A 10,000-nucleotide genomic window follows, 5' to 3' on the forward strand; every position below is an offset into this window, starting at 1 on the left:
GCGTTTTTTTTTTTTTCTTTCGCCCCGGCTGACGCAGTTTTCGCGCCGCCCCGGCTGACGCGGTTTCGTGCCGCCCCGGCAGACGCGGTTTTTTGCGCCGCCCCGGCTGACGCGGTTTTTGCCGCCCCGGCTGACGCAGTTCGGACTTAGCACTTTTTGGCTGAGCCTGGCTGGTGGCCCACTCACTCGATCGCCATGTCTGTTAGCCACAGTTTTCCCGGTGGTGCCGCACCCGGGCTCGCCCCGGCTGACGCAGTTTTCGCGCCGCCCCGGCTGACGCGGTTTCGTGCCGCCCCGGCAGACGCGGTTTTCGCGCCGCCCCGGCTGACGCGGTTTTTGCCGCCCCGGCTGACGCAGTTCGGACTTAGCACTTTTCGGCTGTGCCTGGCTGGCGGCCCACTCACTCGATCGCCATGTCTGTTTGCCACAGTTTTCCCGGTGGTGCCGCACCCGGGCTCGCCCCGGCTGACGCAGTTTTCGCGCCGCCCCGGCTGACGCGGTTTCGTGCCGCCCCGGCAGACGCGGTTTTCGCGCCGCCCCGGCTGACGCGGTTTCGTGCCGCCCCGGCAGACGCGGTTTTTTGCCGCCCCAGCTGACGCAGTTCGGACTTAGCACTTTTTGGCTGAGCCTTGCTGGCGGCCCACTCACTCGATCGCCATGTCTGTTTGCCACAGTTTTCCCGGTGGTGCCGCACCCGGGCTCGCCCCGGCAGACGCGTTTTTTTTTTTCTTTCGCCCCGGCTGACGCAGTTTTCGCGCCGCCCCGGCAGACGCGGTTTCGTGCCGCCCCGGCAGACGCGGTTTTTTGCGCCGCCCCGGCTGACGCGGTTTTTTGCCGCCCCGGCTGACACGGTTCGGACTTTGCACTTTTCGGCTGTGCCTGGCTGGCGGCCCACTCACTCGATCGCCATGTCTGTTTGCCACAGTTTTCCCGGTGGTGCCGCACCCGGGCTCGCCCCGGCAGACGCGTTTTTTTTTTTTTTTCTTTCGCCCCGGCTGACGCAGTTTTCGCGCCGCCCCGGCTGACGCGGTTTCGTGCCGCCCCGGCAGACGCGGTTTTTTGCGCCGCCCCGGCTGACGTGGTTTTTGCCGCCCCGGCTGACGCAGTTCGGACTTTGCACTTTTTGGCTGAGCCTGGCTGGCGGCCCACTCACTCGATCGCCATGTCTGTTTGCCACAGTTTTCCCGGTGGTGCCGCACCCGGGCTCGCCCCGGCAGACGCGTTTTTTTTTTTTCCTTCGCCCCGGCAGACGTGGTTCCCCCCCCCCCCTCCGTCTTTCTTTTTGTTTTTTTTTTTCGCCGCGGCTGAAGTGGATTTTTCGGTGCCTCGACGCCCCGGTAGTCGCGGTTTTTCCGTTTCCGCACGGCCCCGGCTGACGCTGCTCGGTCACAGTCGCCTTTTGTGGTGATTGCAGACTTCTTGAGCGCGGGTGTTTTTTTTTTTTGTTGTTGTTGTTGTTTTATTACGCATTCGCTCCAGCAGACGCTGTGTAGACTTTTTGTTTCCTCTTTTATCCTGCGACGAGGTGACGAGGTTTATTCGGTGCCCCGCCGCCCCGGCTGAAGTGATTTTTCCTGTCCCGTGCCGCCCCGGCTGACGCGGTTGGGACTTCGCGTTTGTTCGGCCGCCACGGGTTTTGGCGCACTCGCTCGGTTGCTTGTTGTTGCCACTTGTTGCGAACCCAGGTTTCTTGAGCGAGCGCGGGCGTTTTTTCTTCCTTTCTTTCTTTGTTCTATGTGTTAGCGAATCGGCCTTTAATATCACACGAGGACTCACAACCAACAATTTTCAGTTTGAAGTGTAAAAAATCTGCAGGTGTTGACGTAACTGACTTGCCCCGTACCCTTGAGTACATCCATGAAGTTCTCGTAGTACTACTAAATCGCATTATTCCAAGTGGAGAAATTCCCATAAACTTGCAAACCTCTACACGAAAATCGGTGCGCGTGATAAAGTTGAAAATTATCGTCCGATATCAAATGTGCCTTCTATAACACAAATTCTAGGAAAAAAAAAAAAAAACACTTGTTCGCCGTTTTCTGCGCCGTGACTGGCAGCACTCCGGCGAAGCGAAACGGGGTCGATTCGAGCACGATATCGGCGTCTTTCGACGTGCTCGCCGGCGACCGTCGCACGAGTACGTCGCACGAGCGCGTCTGCCGGGGCGCCGTTTGCGAAGCCGACGCAAAAGTGGGAACCGCCGCTCGGATGATCGCCGCTTTCGGCAGAGTGAGTGTTGGCACTCCGGGGAAGCGAAACAGCGTGAATGCGCCCACGAAATCGGCGTATTTTGAAGTGCCCGCCGGCGACCGTCGCACGAGTACGGTAAACCGCGTCAGCCGGGGCGTAGTTCGGGACGCCGACGAAAAAGTGGGAAGCGCAACTCGGATCTTCGCCGTTTTTGCAGGAGTGAGTGGCGGCCCTCCTGCGAGACCAAGAAGCATCGATTCGTGCACGAATTCGGCGCCTTTCGACGTGATCGCCGGCGACCGTCGCTCGAGTAGGGCAAACCGCGTCTGGCGGGGCGGGCTTCGGGACGCCGATGCGAAAGTGGGAAACGCTGCTCGGATGTTCGCCGTTTTTGGCCGAGTGAGTGCTGGCACACGGGCGAAGCCAAACGGGGCCGATTACGGCACGATATCGGCGTCTTTCGACGTGCCCGCCGGCGACCGTCGCACGAGTACGGTAAACCGCGTCAGCCCGGGCGGAGTTCGGGACGCCGATGCGAAAGTGGAGAACGCCGCTCGGATCTTCGCCGTTTTTGGAGGAGTGAGTGGCGGCACTCCGGAGAAGCCAGGGAGCGCCAATTAGCGCACGATATCGGCGTCTTTCGACGCGCTCGCCGGCGACCGTCGCACGAGTAGGGCAAACCGCGTCTGCCGGGGCGGGGTTTACGACGCCGACGCAAAAGTGGGAACCGCCGCTCGGATGTTGGCCGTTTTTGGCAGAGTGAGTGCTGGCACTCCGGCGACGCGAAAGAGCGCGAATGCGCCCACGAAAGTGGCGTATTTGGACGTGCGTGACGGCGACCGCTGCAGGAGTACGAAAAACCACGTCAGCCGGGGCGAGCGACACACGGCGGTCTGGGTGCTTATCGCTGCTATTATAGGGGCACCCCGGCAGACGCAGAAAAAAAAAAAAAAATTTTCGACCTTCTTTTTTGCTGGTCGAGCTCGGGTAACCCAGGTCGCAATGGGAGCCGCGCACGAAAGCGGCGTCGCGAGACGCGTTCGCGGTCGCTAGTCGCACGAGCTCGGCAACCGCGTCAGCCGGCGCGGAGTTCGGGATGCCGACGGCTAAGTGGGTACCGCTGCTCGGATGTTCGCCGTTTTTGGCCGAGTGAGTGCTGGCACTCCGGTGAAGCCAAGGAGCGCCAATTCGTGCACGATATCGGCGTCTTTCGACGTGCCCGCCGGCCACCGCCGCACGAGTACGGCAAACCGCGTCTGCCGGGGCGGGGTTCGCGACGCGTACGCAATAGTGGGAACCGTCGCTCGGATGTTCGTCGTCTTTGGCCGAGCGAGTGCTGGCACTCCGGCGAAGCGAAACGGGGCCGATTCGGGCACGATATCGGCGTATTTCGACGTGCTCGCCGGCGACCGTCGCACGAGTACGGCAAAGCGCGTCTGCCGGGGCGAGGTTTGCGACGCCGACGAAAAAGTGGGAAGCGCCGCTCGGATCTTCGCCGTTTTTGCAGGAGTGAGTGGCGGCCCTCCTGCGAGACCAAGAAGCATCGACTCGCGCACGATATCGGTGTCTTTCGACGTGCCCGCCGGCCACCGCCGCACGAGTACGGCAAACCGCGTATGCCGGGGCGGGGTTGGCGACGCCGACGCAAAAGTGGGAACCGCCACTAGGATGTTCGCCGTTTTTGGCAGAGTGAGTGCTGGCACTCCGGCGAAGCGAAAGAGCGCGAATGCGCCCACGAAAGTGGCGTGTTTGGACGTGCTTGACGACGACCACCGCAGGAAAACGAAAAACCACGTCAGCCGGGGCGAGCGACCCATGGCGGTCTGGGTGCTTATCGCTGCTATTATAGGGGCACCCCGGCAGACGCAAAAAAAAAAAAAAAAATTTTTTTCGACATTCTTTTTTGCTCGTCGACCTCGGGTGACCCAGGTCGCAGTGGGAGCCGCGCACGAAAGCGGCGTCGCGAGACGGCTTCGCGGTCGCTAGTCGCACGAGCTCGGCAACCGCGTCTGCCGGGGCGGAGTTCGGGACGCCGACGGCTAAGTGGGAACCGCCGCTCGGATGTTCGCCGTTTGTGGCCGAGTGAGTGCTGGCACTCCGGCGAAGCCAAACGGGGCCGATTCCGGCACGATATCGGCGTCTTTCTACGTGCTCGCCGGCGACCGTCGCACGAGTACGGCAAAGTGCGTCTGCCGGGGCGGGGTTTGCGACGCGTACGCAATAGTGAGAACCGTCGCTCGGATGTTCGTCGTCTTTCGCCGAGCCAGTGCTGGCAATCCGGCGAAGCCGAACGGAGCCGATTCGGGCACGATATCGGCGTCTTTCCACGTGCTCGCCGGCGACCGTCGCACGAGTACGGTAAACCGCGTCAGCCGGGGCGGAGTTCGGGACGCCGATGCGAAAGTGGGAAGCGCCGCTCGGATCTTCGCCGTTTTTGGAGGAGTCAGTGGCGGCACTCCGGTGAAGCCAAGGTGCGCCAATTCGCGCACGATATCGGCGTCTTTCGACGTGCCCGCCGGCCACCGTCGCACGAGTACGGCAAACCTCGTCTGCCGGGGCGGGGTTTGCGACGCCGACGCAAAAGTGGGAACCGCCGCTCGGATGTTCGCCGTTTTTGGCAGAGTGAGTGCTGGCACTCCGGCGAAGCGAAAGAGCGCGAATGCGCCCACGAAAGTGGCGTGTTTGGACGTGCTTGACGACGACCACCGCAGGAAAACGAAAAACCACGTCAGCCGGGGCGAGCGACCCATGGCGGTCTGGGTGCTTATCGCTGCTATTATAGGGGCACCCCGGCAGACGCAAAAAAAAAAAAAAATTTTTTTCGACATTCTTTTTTGCTCGTCGACCTCGGGTGACCCAGGTCGCAGTGGGAGCCGCGCACGAAAGCGGCGTCGCGAGACGGCTTCGCGGTCGCTAGTCGCACGAGCTCGGCAACCGCGTCTGCCGGGGCGGAGTTCGGGACGCCGACGGCTAAGTGGGAACCGCCGCTCGGATGTTCGCCGTTTGTGGCCGAGTGAGTGCTGGCACTCCGGCGAAGCCAAACGGGGCCGATTCCGGCACGATATCGGCGTCTTTCTACGTGCTCGCCGGCGACCGTCGCACGAGTACGGCAAAGTGCGTCTGCCGGGGCGGGGTTTGCGACGCGTACGCAATAGTGAGAACCGTCGCTCGGATGTTCGTCGTCTTTCGCCGAGCCAGTGCTGGCACTCCGGCGAAGCCGAACGGAGCCGATTCGGGCACGATATCGGCGTCTTTCCACGTGCTCGCCGGCGACCGTCGCACGAGTACGGTAAACCGCGTCAGCCGGGGCGGAGTTCGGGACGCCGATGCGAAAGTGGGAAGCGCCGCTCGGATCTTCGCCGTTTTTGGAGGAGTCAGTGGCGGCACTCCGGTGAAGCCAAGGTGCGCCAATTCGCGCACGATATCGGCGTCTTTCGACGTGCCCGCCGGCCACCGTCGCACGAGTACGGCAAACCTCGTCTGCCGGGGCGGGGTTTGCGACGCCGACGCAAAAGTGGGAACCGCCGCTCGGATGTTCGCCGTTTTTGGCAGAGTGAGTGCTGGCACTCCGGCGAAGCGAAAGAGCGTGAATGCGCCCACGAAAGTAGCGTATTTGGACGTGCTTGACGGCGACCGCCGCAGGAGTACGAAAAACCACGTCAGCCGGGGCGAGCGACCCACGGCGGTCTGGGTGCTTATCGCTGCTATTATAGGGGCACCCCGGCAGACGCAGAAAGAAAAAAAAAAATGGGGACATGGCGTGCGTCACCGTGCGGCTTCGCAGCGTTGCCGAAGTCGCCGAGCCCTTCGACTGAGCCGAACGGCGGACAGGGAACGTTGGTCGGCCGTTCTAACCTGTCGGTGCCACGCCGAGACGTCGTTAAGGAAAACCGCGTCGTGGGCCTCTACGACGCCGTCGAGTCGTTGTACGTTTGGTGTCCAGCGTGTCGGCGGCGAGTAGCGGACACGTCGTTCACGACTTCGGTCTTTCGCAGTCGACGCGAACTTGCGGAGAGTCGTGGTGCCTCACGTTTTCGGCAGAAACCGCGGCGGAATTTTCCCGTGCGTGCGCGCACGACCTCGGTGCTGTGCCGTCAGCGTAGTGTTGCACAAACTCGTGGCCTACCCAAGGTGCGGTACGTTTGCGGCCGTATCCTCGGTGGGAATTTCGTGAGTAGGGTCGCAAATTCTACGACCTCGGCGGGTTTGAGAGCGACGTAGACTTGTGGCACGCTCAACATGCCACACGTTTCGGGGCACACCCGCGGTGAAATTTTCTCGAGTACGCTCGTATTAGGGCCCAAGGAGGTCTGGGTACTTATCGCTGCTATTATGTGGGGGTTCTCGTGAGCGGCGTACGCGAAAGCGACCGGGTGTCTGATATGCGGCGGGCTTCGGCCTCGTCAAGCGTGTCCTCGGGTCTGCTCCAGGGGAATCCACGGCAGTCGTCTGCAGCCTCATCCGCTTGATGCGTTAGGGGCTGGTTGTCGGACGGTGCCGTTTTACCACGATATCGAGGTGTGTTCCGTGTCGTCCTCGGGCGATTCAGATGCGAAAGCGCCGAAGACGCGGGCGTGACCCGTCGTCTGGCGGCTTTGCAGTCTCGGCTCCGTTGCTAGTTCCGGCCGGTCCACCGACAGGTGCAGCGGGCTTGGGCAACCCGCACGGCGCGACCGAGTCGATGCAACGAAAAAGAGCGAGCATGAACGTGCTTCTTGCCGCACGGCTCCCACTCGTCTTTCGGGAAGGTTGTGCCGTAGCGAGCTCGAACGCCGTCATCTCGGAGTGCAAAATAAGCGTGTTGGGGCGCCTGAAGGTGGCCTCCGCCGCACACAGACTGCGTCCGGCCCGCCGAGGGCGAGGACGGACGCGCAGTCGAACGATTACCTGGTTGATCCTGCCAGTAATCATATGCTTGTCTCAAAGATTAAGCCATGCATGTCTAAGTACATGCCGAAATAAGGCGAAACCGCGAATGGCTCATTAAATCAGTTATGGTTCCTTAGATCGTTTCTTCCTACTTGGATAACTGTGGCAATTCTAGAGCTAATACATGCAGTGAGCCTGGAGCCCTTTGGGTAACGGGTGCTTTTATTAGACCAAGATCGATCGGGTTTCGGCCCGTATTGTGTGGTGACTCTGGATAACTTTGTGCTGATCGCATGGCCACGAGCCGGCGACGTTTCTTTCAAGTGTCTGCCTTATCAACTTTCGATGGTAGGTTACTTGCTTACCATGGTTGTTACGGGTAACGGAGAATCAGGGTTCGATTCCGGAGAGGGAGCCTGAGAAACGGCTACCACATCCAAGGAAGGCAGCAGGCGCGCAAATTACCCACTCCCGGCACGGGGAGGTAGTGACGAAAAATAACAATACGGGACTCTTTTGAGGCCCCGTAATTGAAATGAGTACACTCTAAATCCTTTAACGAGGATCAATTGGAGGGCAAGTCTGGTGCCAGCAGCCGCGGTAATTCCAGCTCCAATAGCGTATACTAAAGCTGCTGCGGTTAAAAAGCTCGTAGTTGGATCTCAGTTCCAGACGAGTAGTGCATCTACCCGATGCGACGGCTCGGACTGAACATCATGCCGGTTCTTTCTTGGTGCACTTCATTGTGTGCCTCGAGATGGCCGGTGCTTTTACTTTGAAAAAATTAGAGTGCTCAACGCAGGCGAGTCGCCTGAATAAACTTGCATGGAATAATAGAACAAGACCTCGTTTCTGTTCTGTTGGTTTTTGGAATACGAGGTAATGATTAAGAGGGACGGACGGGGGCATTCGTATTGCGGCGCTAGAGGTGAAATTCTTGGACCGTCGCAAGACGAACTACTGCGAAAGCATTTGCCAAGAATGTTTTCATTGATCAAGAACGAAAGTCAGAGGTTCGAAGGCGATCAGATACCGCCCTAGTTCTGACCATAAACGATGCCAACCAGCGATCCGCCTGAGTTACTCAAATGACTCGGCGGGCAGCTTCCGGGAAACCAAAGTATTTGGGTTCCGGGGGAAGTATGGTTGCAAAGCTGAAACTTAAAGGAATTGACGGAAGGGCACCACCAGGAGTGGAGCCTGCGGCTTAATTTGACTCAACACGGGAAAACTTACCCGGCCCGGACACTGGGAGGATTGACAGATTGAGAGCTCTTTCTTGATTCGGTGGATGGTGGTGCATGGCCGTTCTTAGTTGGTGGAGCGATTTGTCTGGTTAATTCCGATAACGAACGAGACTCTAGCCTATTAAATAGGTGCGGGGTTCCCAGCACCTTACAACCTTCTTAGAGGGACAAGCGGCTCCTAGCCGCACGAAACAGAGCAATAACAGGTCTGTGATGCCCTTAGATGTCCGGGGCCGCACGCGCGCTACACTGAAGGAAGCAGCGTGTCTTTATCCCTGTCTGAAAAGACTGGGTAACCCGTGGAACTTCTTTCGTGATTGGGATAGGGGCTTGCAATTGTTCCCCTTGAACGAGGAATTCCCAGTAAGCGCGAGTCATAAGCTCGCGTTGATTACGTCCCTGCCCTTTGTACACACCGCCCGTCGCTACTACCGATTGAATGATTTAGTGAGGTCTTCGGACCGATGTCCGGCGCGGCCTTTCGGTTGCGCCGGTCTGTTGGAAAGATGACCAAACTTGATCATTTAGAGGAAGTAAAAGTCGTAACAAGGTTTCCGTAGGTGAACCTGCGGAAGGATCATTAACGGATTGTGAAGGGTGAGCGCCTCAGCTGCGTCTGCGCCCGACACTTTCTGCCGCTGACCCCGTTTGGACGCGGGGTCGGCTTTTCCCCACGGGGCTGCCTGAATGTGGAGCGGCACCCCGTGACAAATTGTTGCGCCCAGCGGACGCCAACACCGCGACCTTGGACGGTCGGCCAGGTGGCGGACGCGGGTACAAACGGCGCAACGCACTCATAGGTCGGCTTTCGACCCGCCACTGCACCGTGGCTCGAAGCGCTCGAAATGCGCGACCCGACCGCTGCGGGACCGCCTAGTACTGTAAACAGGAGCGGCGGAGCGCGAACGGCGAGTCGTGGTTACGTCGGTAGAAGGCGAGGCTGCGCGTTCCCGAAACGCCAGCCGAGTGCCCTCCCGACCGTTCGAGCGTGCAAGAACGAGACCCGACAATCGCGCGGCGACTGCCAAGTACGAGAGGAACGGCACAAGCGTCGGCGGTCGGTCAAGGAACTGGCGATGTGACGGGTCCGCTGTGCACCAGTGCATACCGTCCCGCCGTCCGCGGCAAGCGCCTCCGCGTCCTCGGGTGACGGAGGCTGCCGGTCGGTTCTTGCAGGCGAGGGATCTCGCTGGCACCGGTTCGCGTTGACGCGCGGCCGGTCATGGCACGGCGATGCGACGGCCGAGGTGCGCAGTACTCGATGGAGGAACCGCACGCTCCGATGACCGTCCCGCCCTCCGCGGCGTATGCGTACCGACCGTAATGGTTGCAGCAGCGCCGGCCGGCTTTTGAATTCGCCACACGAAACACGGTGCGAGATCGCGGTTAGGGGAGCGTCGACGTTGCCAGGCGTTTTGCTTGCTGCCGAGGGAAAGGCGGCACGGCCACGTCGCGCTCGTCGCGATTAGCGGGTCTGCGCGCTTTGGGAAGGTGCCGCAACGACTTGCCGAAAGAGGAAGCACGGAAGAACGAGGGACTTGGACGTCCCGACAATTGAACGCACTTGCGGCCAGGCCCTTGCTGGCTTCGTTCTTCCGCCTCGAGTAGGCTCGTACGCGGCTCCGGCGCCGAAAGTGGTCCTTGGCACCGACTTCGGTGGACGTGGGAAGTGCCGCGCAAGTACGGCGCGCCTG

At 60.3% G+C, this 10,000-nt stretch overlaps 1 non-coding gene across 1 annotated transcript; it reads left to right on the forward strand.

Annotated features, from left to right (window-relative positions):
- Positions 1-7,074: 7,074 nt before the first annotated feature.
- LOC142792519 (small subunit ribosomal RNA) lies at positions 7,075-8,889 on the forward strand. The gene has a single exon (XR_012890988.1). It is a non-coding gene; the product is annotated as a small subunit ribosomal RNA (ribosomal RNA).
- Positions 8,890-10,000: the final 1,111 nt, after the last annotated feature.

Source organism: Rhipicephalus microplus, unplaced genomic scaffold, assembly GCF_043290135.1.
Source record: "Rhipicephalus microplus isolate Deutch F79 unplaced genomic scaffold, USDA_Rmic scaffold_224, whole genome shotgun sequence".
Classification (NCBI taxonomy): Eukaryota; Metazoa; Arthropoda; class Arachnida; order Ixodida; family Ixodidae; genus Rhipicephalus; species Rhipicephalus microplus.